This window comes from Piliocolobus tephrosceles, chromosome 3, assembly GCF_002776525.5.
Source record: "Piliocolobus tephrosceles isolate RC106 chromosome 3, ASM277652v3, whole genome shotgun sequence".
Lineage (NCBI taxonomy): Eukaryota > Metazoa > Chordata > Mammalia > Primates > Cercopithecidae > Piliocolobus > Piliocolobus tephrosceles.
This window is the reverse complement of record NC_045436.1, coordinates 123,145,971-123,158,409: the sequence shown is the minus strand read 5'-3', so window position 1 is coordinate 123,158,409 and position 12,439 is coordinate 123,145,971.

Here is a 12,439-nt window from a genome sequence, read left to right as displayed (position 1 = left end):
GTTTTTTAAGAGGATAAAAGTTCAAATATTTTAACTGAATTTCAGAGTACAATCAGTGTTCCAAGAAGATACATCAATTTTTATTCTTTGGCTTTGGACACTCACTGTCAAATCAATGTCTTCCTCCAGTTAAGATGCACAGCCTGAGATTATGTTGAACTTTTTATTTTTGGAAAAGCAAATATTAAAAGAGTTCCCATGACAAAGGTATTTTAGTTATACATTAGCAAATATTTAGGGACTAGAAACAATTTAGCAGTTATGAATGATATTAATGCAAGTTTTGAAGTGGAAAATATGCAGTTATAAAATAGAATTGCCAATTCCAGAATTATGTACTGGTCAATAATTACAATAAAAACAGAAGTTTGTTTTGGTGTCTGTAGTTATTGAGCTATATTAGGAAGAGTGCCAACAGTGTCATAAATTGCTCTAAACATAACTCTAGAATTGCTGTTAAGTCATTGAGCCAATTGACCTGCCTCTTAATCAGTGAATGAATTATCTTGTGGGTTTGGAATATCTGTCATTATATACATAGGGAGGTTTCAGTAGAGAGGAAGTATTATATCATAAAATACAGTACACAATATGAGTCAACTAAAGATTATAAAGCCACATTCCTTAAAGTATAATAACCCATGAACTTTTTGGTTGTTAGTTTACCGAGGTTTTGTTTTGATTTTTCCTTTTATTTTCAGCTCTTATTTTAGATACAGGTGGTATATGTGTAGAGTCGCTACATGGGTATACTGGACCCAGGCAGTGAGCATAGTATTCAACAGGTAATTTTTCTTTTTTTTTTTTTAATTTTATTTATTTTTTATTGTACTTTAAATTCTAGGGTACATGTGCATAACGTGCAGGTTTGTTACATATGTATACATGTGCCATGTTGGTGTGCTGCACCCATCAACTCTTCAGCAACCATCAACTCGTTATTTATATCAGGTATAACTCCCAATGCAATCCCTCCCCCCTCCCCCCTCCCCCCTCCCCATGATAGGCCCTATTGTGTGATGTTTCCCTTCCCGAGTCCAAGTGAGCTCATTGTTCAGTTCCCACCTATGAGTGAGAACATGCGGTGTTTGGTTTTCTCTTCTTGTGATAGCTTGCTAAGAATGATGGTTTCCAGCTGCATCCATGTCCCTACAAAGGATGCAAACTCATCCTTTTTTATGACTGCATAGTATTCCATGGTGTATATGTGCCACATTTTCTTAATCCAGTCTGTCACTGATGGACATTTGGGTTGATTCCAAGTCTTTGCTATTGTGAATAGTGCCGCAATAAGCATACGTGTGCATGTGTCTTTATAGCAGCATGATTTATAATCCTTTGGGTATATACCCAGTAGTGGGATGGCTGGGTCATATGATACATCTAGTTCTAGATCCTTGAGGAATTGCCATACTGTTTTCCATAATGGTTGAACTAGTTTACAATCCCACCAACAGTGTAAAAGTGTTCCTATTTCTCCACATCCTCTCCAACACCTGTTGTTTCCTGACCTTTTAATGATTGCCATTCTAACTGGTGGGAGATGGTATTTCATTGAGGTTGTGATTTGCATTTCTCTGATGGTGAGTGATGATGAGCATTTTTTCATGTGTCTGTTGGCTATATGAATGTCTTCCTTTGCGAAATGTCTGTTCATATCCTTTGCCCACGTTTTGATGGGGTTGTTTGTTTTTTTCTTGTATATTTGTTTGAGTTCTTTGTAGATTCTGGATATTAGCCCTTTGTCAGATGAGCAGATTGCAAAAATTTTCTCCCATTCTGTAGGTTGCCTGTTCACTCTGATGGTAGTTTCTTTTGCTGTGCAGAAGCTTTTTCGTTCAATTAGATCCCATTTGTCAATTTTGGCTTTTGCTGCCATTGCTTCTGGTGTTTTAGACGTGAAGTCCTTTCCCATGCCTATATCCTGAATGGTTCTATCTAGGTTTTCTTCTAGGGTTTTTATGGTATTAGGTCTAACATTTAAGTCTCTAATCCATCTTGAATTAATCTTCGTATAAGGAGTAAGGAAAGGATCCAGTTTCAGCTTTCTACTTATGGCTAGCCAATTTTCCCAGCACCATTTATTAAATAGGGAATCCTTTCCCCATTTCTCGTTTCTCTCAGGTTTGTCAAAGATCAGATAGCTGTAGATATGTGGTATTATTTCTGAGGACTCTGTTCTATTCCATTGGTCTATATCTCTGTTTTGGTACCAGTACCATGCTGTTTTGGTTACTGTAGCCTTGTAGTATAGTTTGAAGTCAGGTAGCCTGATGCCTCCAGCTTTGTCCTTTTGACTTAGGATTGTCTTGGCAATGTGGGCTCTTTTTTGGTTCCATATGAACTTTAAAGTAGTTTTTTCCAATTCTGTGAAGAAACTCATTGGTAGCTTGATGGGGATGGCATTGAATCTATAAATAACCTTGGGCAGTATGGCCATTTTCACGATATTGATTCTTCCTACCCATGAGCATGGTATGTTCTTCCATTTGTTTGTGTCCTCTTTTATTTTACTGAGCAGTGGTTTGTAGTTCTCCTTGAAGAGGTCCTTTACATCCCTTGTAAGTTGGATTCTTAGATATTTTATTGTCTTTGAAGCAATTGTGAATGGAAGTTCATTCATGATTTGGCTCTCTGTTTGTCTGTTACTGGTGTATAAGAATGCTTGTGATTTTTGCACATTAATTTTGTATCCTCAGACTTTGCTGAAGTTGCTTATCAGCTTAAGGAGATTTGGGGCTGAGACAATGGGGTTTTCTAAATGTACAATCATGTCATCTGCAAACAGGGACAATTTGACTTCTTCTTTTCCTAACTGAATACCCTTGATTTCTTTCTCTTGCCTGATTGCCCTAGCCAGAACTTCCAACACTATGTTGAATAGGAGTGGTGAGAGAGGGCATCCCTGTCTTGTGCCAGTTTTCAAAGGGAATGCTTCCAGTTTTTGCCCATTCAGTATGATATTAGCTGTGGGTTTGTCATAAATAGCTCTTATTATTTTGAGGTACGTTCCATCAATACCGAATTTATTGAGCATTTTTAGCATGAAGGGCTGTTGAATTTTGTCAAAAGCCTTTTCTGCATCTATTGAGATAATCATGTGGTTCTTGTCTTTGGTTCTGTTTATATGCTGGATTACGTTTTATTATTTCTGTGGGGTCAGTGGTGATATCCCCTTTATCATTTTTTATTGCGTCTATTTGATTCCTCTTTCTTTTCTTCTTTATTAGTCTTGCTAGCGGTCTGTCAATTTTGTTGATCTTTTCAAAAAACCAACTCCTGGATTCATTGATTTTTTGGAGGGTTTTTTGTGTCTCTATCTCCTTCAGTTCTGCTCTGATCTTTGTTATTTCTTGCTTTCTGCTAGCTTTTGAATGTGTTTGCTCTTACTTCTCTAGTTCATTTAATTGTGATGTTATGGTGTCAATTTTAGATCTTTCCTGCTTTCTCTTGTGGGCATATAGTGCTATAAATTTCCCTCTACACACTGCTTTAAATGTGTTCCAGAGATTCTAGTATGTTGTATCTTTGTTCTCATTGGTTTCAAAGAACATCTTTATTTCTGCCTTCATTTCGTTATGTACCCAGTAGTCATTCAGGAGCAGGTTGTTCAGTTTCCATGTAGTTGAGCGGTTTTGATTGAGTTTCTTAGTCCTGAGTTCTAGTTTGATTGCACTGTGGTCTGAGAGACAGTTTGTTATAATTTCTGTTCTTTTACATTTGCTGAGATATGCTTTACTTCCAATTATGTGGTCAATTTTGGAATAAGTGCGATGTGGTGCTGAGAAGAATGTATATTCCATTGATTTGGGGTGGAGAGTTCTATAGATGTCTATTAGGTCCGCTTGGTGCAGAGATGAGTTCAATTCCTGGATATCCTTGTTAACGTTCTGTCTCTTTGATCTGTCTAATGTTGACAGTGGAGTGTTGAAGTCTCCCATTATTATTGTATGAGAGTCTAAGTCTCTTTGTAAGTATCTAAGGTCTTGCTTTATGAATCTGGGTGCTCCTGTATTGGGTGCATATATATTTAGGATAGTTAGCTCTTCCTGTTGAATTGATCCCTTTACCATTATGTAATGGCCTTCTTTGTCTCTTTTGATCTTTGATGGTTTAAAGTCTGTTTTACCAGAGACTAGTATTGCAACCTCTATTTTTTTTTGTTCTCCATTTGCTTGGTAGATCTTCCTCCATCCCTTTATTTTGAGCCTATGTATGTCTCTGCATGTGAGATGTGTCTCCTGAATACAGCAGACTGATGGGTCTTGACTCTTTATCCAGTTTGCCAGTCTGTGTCTTTTAATTGGAGCATTTAGTCCATATACCTTTAAGGTTAATATTGTTATGTGTGAACTTGATCCTGTCATTATGATATTAACTGGTTATTTTGCTCATTAGTTGATGCAGTTTCTTCCTAGCCTCGATGGTCTTTACATTATGGCATGTTTTTGCGATGGCTGGTACCGGTTGTTCCTTTCCATGTTTAAGGCTTCCTTCAGGGTCTCTTGTAAGGCAGGCCTGGTGGTGACAAAATATCTAAGCATTTGCTTATCTGTAAAGGATTTTATTTCTCCTTCACTTATGAAACTTAGTTTGGCTTGATATGAACTTCTGGGTTTAAAATTATTTTCTCTAAGAATGGTGAATATTGTCCCCCACTCTCTTCTGGCTTGTAGAGTTTCTGCCGAGAGATCTGCTGTTAGTCTGATGGGCTTCCCTTTGTGGGTAATCCAACCTTTCTCCCTGTCTGCCCTTAAGCTTTTTTCCATCATTTCAACTTTGGTAAATCTGGCAATTATGTGTCTTGGAGTTGCTCTTCTGGAGGAGTATCTTTGTGGCATTCTCTGTATTTCCTGAATTTGAATTTTGGTCTGCCCTGCTAGGTTGGGGAAGTTCTCCTGGATGATATCCTGAAGAGTGTTTTCCAACTTGGTTCCATTTTCCCCCTCACTTTCAGGCACCCCAATCAGACGTAGATTTGGTCTTTTTACATAATCCCATACTTCTTGCAGGCTTTGTTCATTTCTTTTTCTTCTTTTTTCTTTTGGTTTCTCTTCTCGCTTCATATCATTCATTTGATCCTCAATGGCTGATACTCTTTCTTCCAGTTGATCGAGTCAGTTACTCAAGCTTGTGCATTTGTCACGTATTTCTCGTGTCATGGTTTTCATCTCTGTCATTTTGTTTATGACCTTCTCTGCATTAATTAGTCCAGCTGTCAATTCTTCCATTCTTTTTTCAAGATTTTTAGTTTCTTTGCGCTGGGTACATAATTCCTATTTTAGCTCTGAGAAGTTTGATGGACTGAAGCCTTCTTCTCTCATCTCATCAAAGTCATTCTCTGACCAGCTTTGATCTGTTGCTGGCGATGGGCTGTGCTCCTTTGCAGGGAGAGATGCGCTCTTATTTTTTGAATTTCCAGCTTTTCTGCCCTGCTTTTTCCCCATCTTTGTGGTTTTATCTGTCTCTGGTCTTTGATGATTGTGACGTACTGATGGGGTTTTGGTATAGGTGTCCTTCCTGTTTGATAGTTTTCCTTCTGATCGTCAGGACCCTCAGATGTAGGTCTGTTGGAGATTGCTTGAGGTCCACTCCAGACCCTGTTTGCCTGGGAATCAGCAGCAGAGGTTGCAGAAGATAGAATATTGCTGAACAGCAAGTGTACCTGTCTGATTCTTACTTTGGAAGCTTCCTCTCAGGGGTGTACTCCACCCTGTGAGGTGTGGGGTGTCAGACTGCCCCTAGTGAGGGATGTCTCCCAGTTAGGCTACTCAGGGGTCAGGGACTCACTTAAGCAGGCAGTCTGTCCCTTCTCAGATCTCAACCCTCATGTTGGGAGATCCACTGCTCTCTTCAAAGCTGTCAGACAGAGTCGTTTGTGTCTGCAGAGGTTCTGCATTTCTCTGATGATTAGCGATGACAAGCAATTTTTCCTATGTTTCTTGGCCACATGCACATCTGTTCTTGAGAAGCATCTGTTCAGTCTGTTCATGTCTTTTGCCCACTTTTTAATGGAGTTTTTTTTTTTGCCTGTTGATTGAAGTTCCTTGTAGATTCTGGATATGAGATCTTTGTCTGATTCATAGCTTGTTAATACTTTTTCCCATTATGTAGGCAGTTAGTTTACTATTTTGTTGGTTTCTTTTGCTTTTGTTTAGTTTAATTAGGTTCCATTTTTAAGTTTTTGTTTTTGTTGAAATTGCCTTTTGCAACGTGGCCATAAATTATTTGCCAAGGTGATGTTGAGAATGGTATTTCCTAGGTTTTCTTGTAGAATTTTTATAGTTTGAGGTCTTACATTTAAATTTTTAATCTATTTTGATTTAGTTTTTGTATATGGTGAAACATAGGGATCTAGTTTCATTTTTCCTCATATGGCTAGCCAGTTATTCCAACACCATTTACTGAATAGGGAGTATTTTCCCCCTTGCTTGTTTTTGTTGGCCTTGTGGAAAATCAGATGGTTATAAGTATGCAGCTGTATTTCTCTGTTTTCTATTCTGTTCCATTGATCTCTGTCTGTTTTTGTACCAGTACCATGTTGTTTCGGCTACTATACCCTTATAATACAGTTTTGAATTTGGGTAGTGTGATGCCTCCGGTTTTGGTCTTTTTCCTTAAGATTGCTTTGGCTATTAAAGCTCTTTTTTGGTTTCATATGAATTTTAGAATAGCTTTTTTTCTAAGTGTCTGAATAATGATATTGGTAGTTTGATAGGAATAGTGTTGAATATGTAAATTGCATTGGGTAGTATGGCCATTTTAGTGATATTAATCATTTCAATACATGAACATGGATTGTTTTTTGTTTATGTCACCTCTAATTTCTTTCAGCAGTGTTTTGTAGTTTTTCTTGTAGAGATCTTTCACCTCCTTGGTTAGCTATATTGCTAGATATTTCCTTTGTGTGTGTGTGCCTATTGTAAATGGAATTGTGTTCTCAATTTTACTCTCAGCTTCGATGTTATTGGTGTATAGACATGACACTGATTTTTATACATTGATTTTGTATTTTGAAACCTTACTAAAGTTGTTTGTCAGTTCTAGTAGCCGTTTGACAAAGTCTTTAGGGTTTTCTAAGTATAAAATCATATCTTCAGTGAAGACAGATAGTTTGACTTCTTTTCCTTTTTGGATGTCTTTCATTTCCTTCCCTTGCCTGATTGCTCGGGCTGGGAATTACACAATTATGTTGAACAGGAGTGGTGAGGGTGGGCATTCTTGCCTTGTTCCCGTTCTCAAGCCTAACCCATGATTTTCATACTTTTGCGTGATTCTGATTTCCTTCAACAGCTATTAGAGTTATAATTTTCAGGTTTTTAGAAGTGACTGCTAGATAGAAAGAGGAAAAATGAAAAGCAGTCAAAAAAATTCCTGGAAGAAAGCTGGGTTGATTTTTTTCCACATATTTGGAAATTAGTTTTTTTTTTTTTTTGAAATTATAGGCAAAAACATGGGCAAATTTCCTTAAAAAAATCATTTGAAAGCTAATTTTACATATTTTTCCTCTCTAGTGGAAAAACCTCTTGTTTTAAATTAATCTCATACCTAACTAGGTGACTGCATGTTCATATAAAGTAAAACTACACTTAATGCACATGTTGAAAATATCCAATAACTCTTATCGTACTTTCTTCCCATTAATTGACCTCTTATCAGATTGAATTTCTAGATATAACTACCAACTTAGAGAAATAGAGAAGACCAAAGAAAATGTAAATAAAAAAGTCAAGGAAACAAAATTAGTAAAATCTAGACTACAGAAAATCCTACAGGGAAATCAAATAAAGGAAAATAATTGTAAGATGAAAATAAAAATTACAGGTTAAAAAAAAAACTAATAAATGGAAAATAAATTGTAATACATGGGTTGTTCTTTGTTTCTGATTTGTACAAACAAATGCTTAAAGAAAAAACATTATCAAAGTTATATAAAAACCAAGCAGGCATTTTTAAATTTTAAAATACTGTTTTTAATGTTGTGTTTATGCTTTTAAATAATTATGTAGAAGTATATATATATAAATATTTATGGATGCAATAATGTGCTGTCTGAAACTTACTTAGACAAAAATCCAATTTGGGGGATACACTTAACAAACCATACAAAGGTGAAACGAATACATCATAGTTCACTATACTAATTTCTCTATTTTGTTATGTATGTAACATTTTCCATAACAAAAATTAGAAAAAAAAAATGGAAAAAAACTGAGTTTTGCGGATAGACACTGAATTCAGCCAATTTTCCAGGAATCAAAATTTTTGAGGGTCATAGGTAATTTATTTTTGATAAAAATATAATGAATGGAGAAATGACTAATTTTTGAGGCACACTGTATAAAAGTTAGGTAATGTAACTTTTTCAGTATATATATAAAATGCAATATTATAATAAAAATATTTGTAGGACCAGGCGTGGTGGCTCACACCTGTAATCCAAGCACTTTGGGAGGCCGAGGCTGGCAGATCATGAGGTCAGGAGTTTGAGACCATCCTGGCCAACATGGTGAAACCTCGTCTCTACTAAAAATACAAAAATTAGATGGGTGTAGTGGTGTGTGCCTGGCTCCATCTCAAAAATAAAAATAAAAATAAATTGCATCTTCTATAATGAAAACATATGAAAATCTTTTGGTAGAAGTGGTAGTTAAGGGTTGTGGGAAATTTCTGAAGGGTTCTGTAGAACATAATCTAGCATTTCTGCTTGTTTCTCTCTCAGCCGACATGTTGCTCCTCAATGGGTTAGAAGATTGCACTCTGTCTGACCCCAAACATACTTTTCTCAGTGAACAGACCAACACTTGGCCAATCTTTTACTTTCTAAAAGAAGTTGGCTGTCTTATTGTTTCCAGACATGTGTCTTGTGGGCAGTTTTTATTTATATAAATCCCTTATGTTCAGTATTGAAAAAGCAGTAGTTACAGAACTTTATCATAAAGAGTCTATTTTAAATACATTGTGGGCCAGCAAAAATTGTTAAAATCATTGCTGTGATGTCTTAGCTTTATAACTAAATTAGAAAATCCCTTGTGACTCTAGTTGTAATATCTGCAGCATCAGAATCACAGGAATATTGTCTTTTTAAATTTAGTTTCAAGCCTTTGGTGATGCCAGATTTCACTCCCTAAGAAGTGATCAAAGTCCCAGTATCTCACTTATTTTATTACTGAATAAATCACTGAAGATGAGGCTAATTATGAAAGAGATTGCTACTATTTATGGCCAGATATATTTGTGATCTCAGCAGACTGGATATAAAGAAGTTTTAATCAGGGAGTACTAAAAATATGTGACAAGTAAATAGACAATTTCTTAATGCATTTTCTCCTGGGGTTTTCTCTGAATGTTATTAAAGTTGTATAAGGGAAAATTCATATATTTCCTAAGGGATACAATTCCAAAATTTAGGACTAATCTTATTATTAGTAATGTGATCATTGCATTTCATGTTAAGATAGGTTTAAGTCATTTTGCTTTAATGTCAGCCCATCAATTTCTTTAGCACCATATAAGCATTATGTAATTACAGTGAATTATACAATTATGTGATATGAGATGGCTTGGTGGGTTTTACATCTAAAAATGGAATGATTTAATTTGAATTGATTGTTGTTTATATACCATTTAACTACATGCATGAGCTGTTCACATCATAAAGGATAAGTGCTTGTCACAGTGGCAGCAAACGAAGAACATTTAGTTTGATATCCAAGAAATAGTATGCCAAATTTAAAATTCTGTCCTCTAATCTAATATTCATAAAGTGTATCTTGACTTCATGCCTCAGTTTCTCTATTTAAATGAGGACAAAACATTAATGATACTGATATGTCATATAAAACATGAATGAGCATATACAGAAGAGATAAATTTTGCTGGTACAGATATAAATTCTAGAAATACTATTTTCCTGCTAATTTGCTGCTTTTGAATATACTCACACTGTTGTCTCAAAGGTCACTAATCACATTCTCATCACCAAATTCAATGATATTTTCCTATTGATTTTCTTAGCATCCTCTCTGCCAGAGTTTGCAATGTAGGCTTTCACTCACAGAATTATTTTTCCTATGGATTTACATTTATTTCTGTTTTTAACTCTCTGTTTGCATCTTCATTTTACTTCATCTGAAGTGCCTTGAACACATATGACAATGCTCCACAGATTCACACATTCACTGTATTGTATGAGATTTGAAATAATGTTCCTTAAGTCACTACACAGAGTAAGGGACAGAATCAAGAACACATCTTTGTGGAAAATATTGCCTTCACTCCTTCCTTTCTTGCTTTTACTCTTTGGATGTGTGACTTCCTCAGGTTTATGTTTTTGACTCCACTCTGCTTTCTAGGACTTTCACATAATCTTACAATATTGACTATTACATCCACAAAACTGATTCCCTAAAGTTCTATCTTTAAACTTGACTTTTCACCGAAACTTTTACTTCATTTTCAATTGTGTATAAGACATTTCCAGCTGAAATTTTTTCTAGTACCCTCAAGTACAGCACATCCACAATAAAATTCATCGTGTATTTCCAAACTCATACTTATTCTGATATTCCAAATGTAATACATATGAGTCAGTCATTCAGATTTGAAAACTTTAAATAGTTCAAATCATTACCTTTCATCTTCCAGAACAAATAAAATATAATAAACCTGTGTATTCTCTGTTTTGTCATTCATAATTATTTCTGACCTTCAATTCCTGGCGTTACAAATTTGGCTCAGGACTCTCACGCTTTATGCATTCAGCTTATTGCAGTAGCTCTCAAGGTTCTTTTCTTGTTCGGGTATTACTTTGTTACCAACCCATTGTGAAGATAGTTTTTAGAAAATGACTTTGTGAGATAGGCAGATTGCAAAAATTTTCTCGGATTATGTAGGTTGCGTGTTCATTCTGATGATAGTTTCTTTTGCCGTGCAAATCTCGTTAGTTTAATTAGATCCTATTTGTCAATTTTGGCTTTTGTTGCAATTGTTTTTGGTGTTTCTGTCATAAAGTCTTTGTCCATGCCTATGTCATGCATGGTATTGCCTAAGTTTTCTTATAGAGTTTTTATGGTTTTGGGTTTTACATAAGTCTTTAATCCATTTTGAGATAGTTTTTTGTATAAGGTGTAAGCAAGGGGTCCAGTTTCAGATTTCCACCTACATCTAGCCATTTTTCCCATCACCATTTACAGAATAGGAGATCCTCTCCTTATTGCTCATTTTTGTCAGGCTTGTCGAAGATCAGATGATTATAGATATGTGGTGTTATTTCTGAGGTCTCTGTTCTGCTCCATTGGTCTATATGTCTGTTTTAAGTACCAGTACCATGCTGTTTAGGTTACCATAGGCTTGTAATATAGTTTGAAGTCAGGTAGTGTGATGCCTCCAGATTTGTTCTTTATGCTTAGTACTGTCTTGGCTATATGGGGTCTTCTTTGATCCCATGTGAAATTAAACATAGTTTTTGTGAAGTATATCAAAGGTAGTTTCATGGAAATAGCATTGAATCTATAAATTACTTTGGGCAGTATGGTCATTTTCATGATATTGATTCTCCCTATCCATGAGGATAGAATGTGTTTCCTTATGCTTCTGTCCTCTCTTATTTCCTTGAGCAGTGGTTTGCAGCTCTCCTTGAAAACGTCTTTCACATCCCTTTTAGCTGTATTCTTAGGTATTTTATTCTCTTTGTAGCATTTGTGACTGGGAGTTCATTCATAATTTGGCTTTCTACTTGTCTATTGTTGGCATAAGGAATGCTTGCAATTTTTGCATATTGATTTTGTATCCCGAGACTCTGCTGAAGTTTCTTATCAGTTCAAGAAGTTTTGTGATTGACATCACGGGGTTTTCTAAATATAAAATCATGTCATCTGCAGAGACAACTTGACTTCCTCTCTTCCTATTTGAATACACTACATTTCATTCTCTTCCCTGATTGCCCTCACCAGAACTTCCAATACTATGTTGAATATAAGCAGTGAGAGAGGGCATCCTTGTCTTGTACCGGTTTTCAAAGGGGAATGCTTCCAGCTCTTGCCCATTCAATACGATATTGGCTTTGTGTTTGTCTTACATAGCTCTTATTATTTTGAGATATGTTCCATCACTACCTAGTATATTGAGAGTTTTTAACATGAAGAGATGTTGAATTTATATCAAAGGCTTTTTCTCCATCTATTGAGATAATTGTGTGGTTTTTGTCTTTGGTTTGTTTATGTGATGGATTACATCTACTGATTTGTGTATGTTGAACATGGCATAATATACAGAATTTACAATGAACTTATTCATACTACAAGGAAAAAAGACATTAAAAAGCGGGCAAAGGATATGAACAAATACTTCCCAAAAGAAGACATTTACATGGCCAAAAAACATGAAAAAAAGATCAACATCACTGATCATCAGAGAAATGCAAATCAAAACCACAATG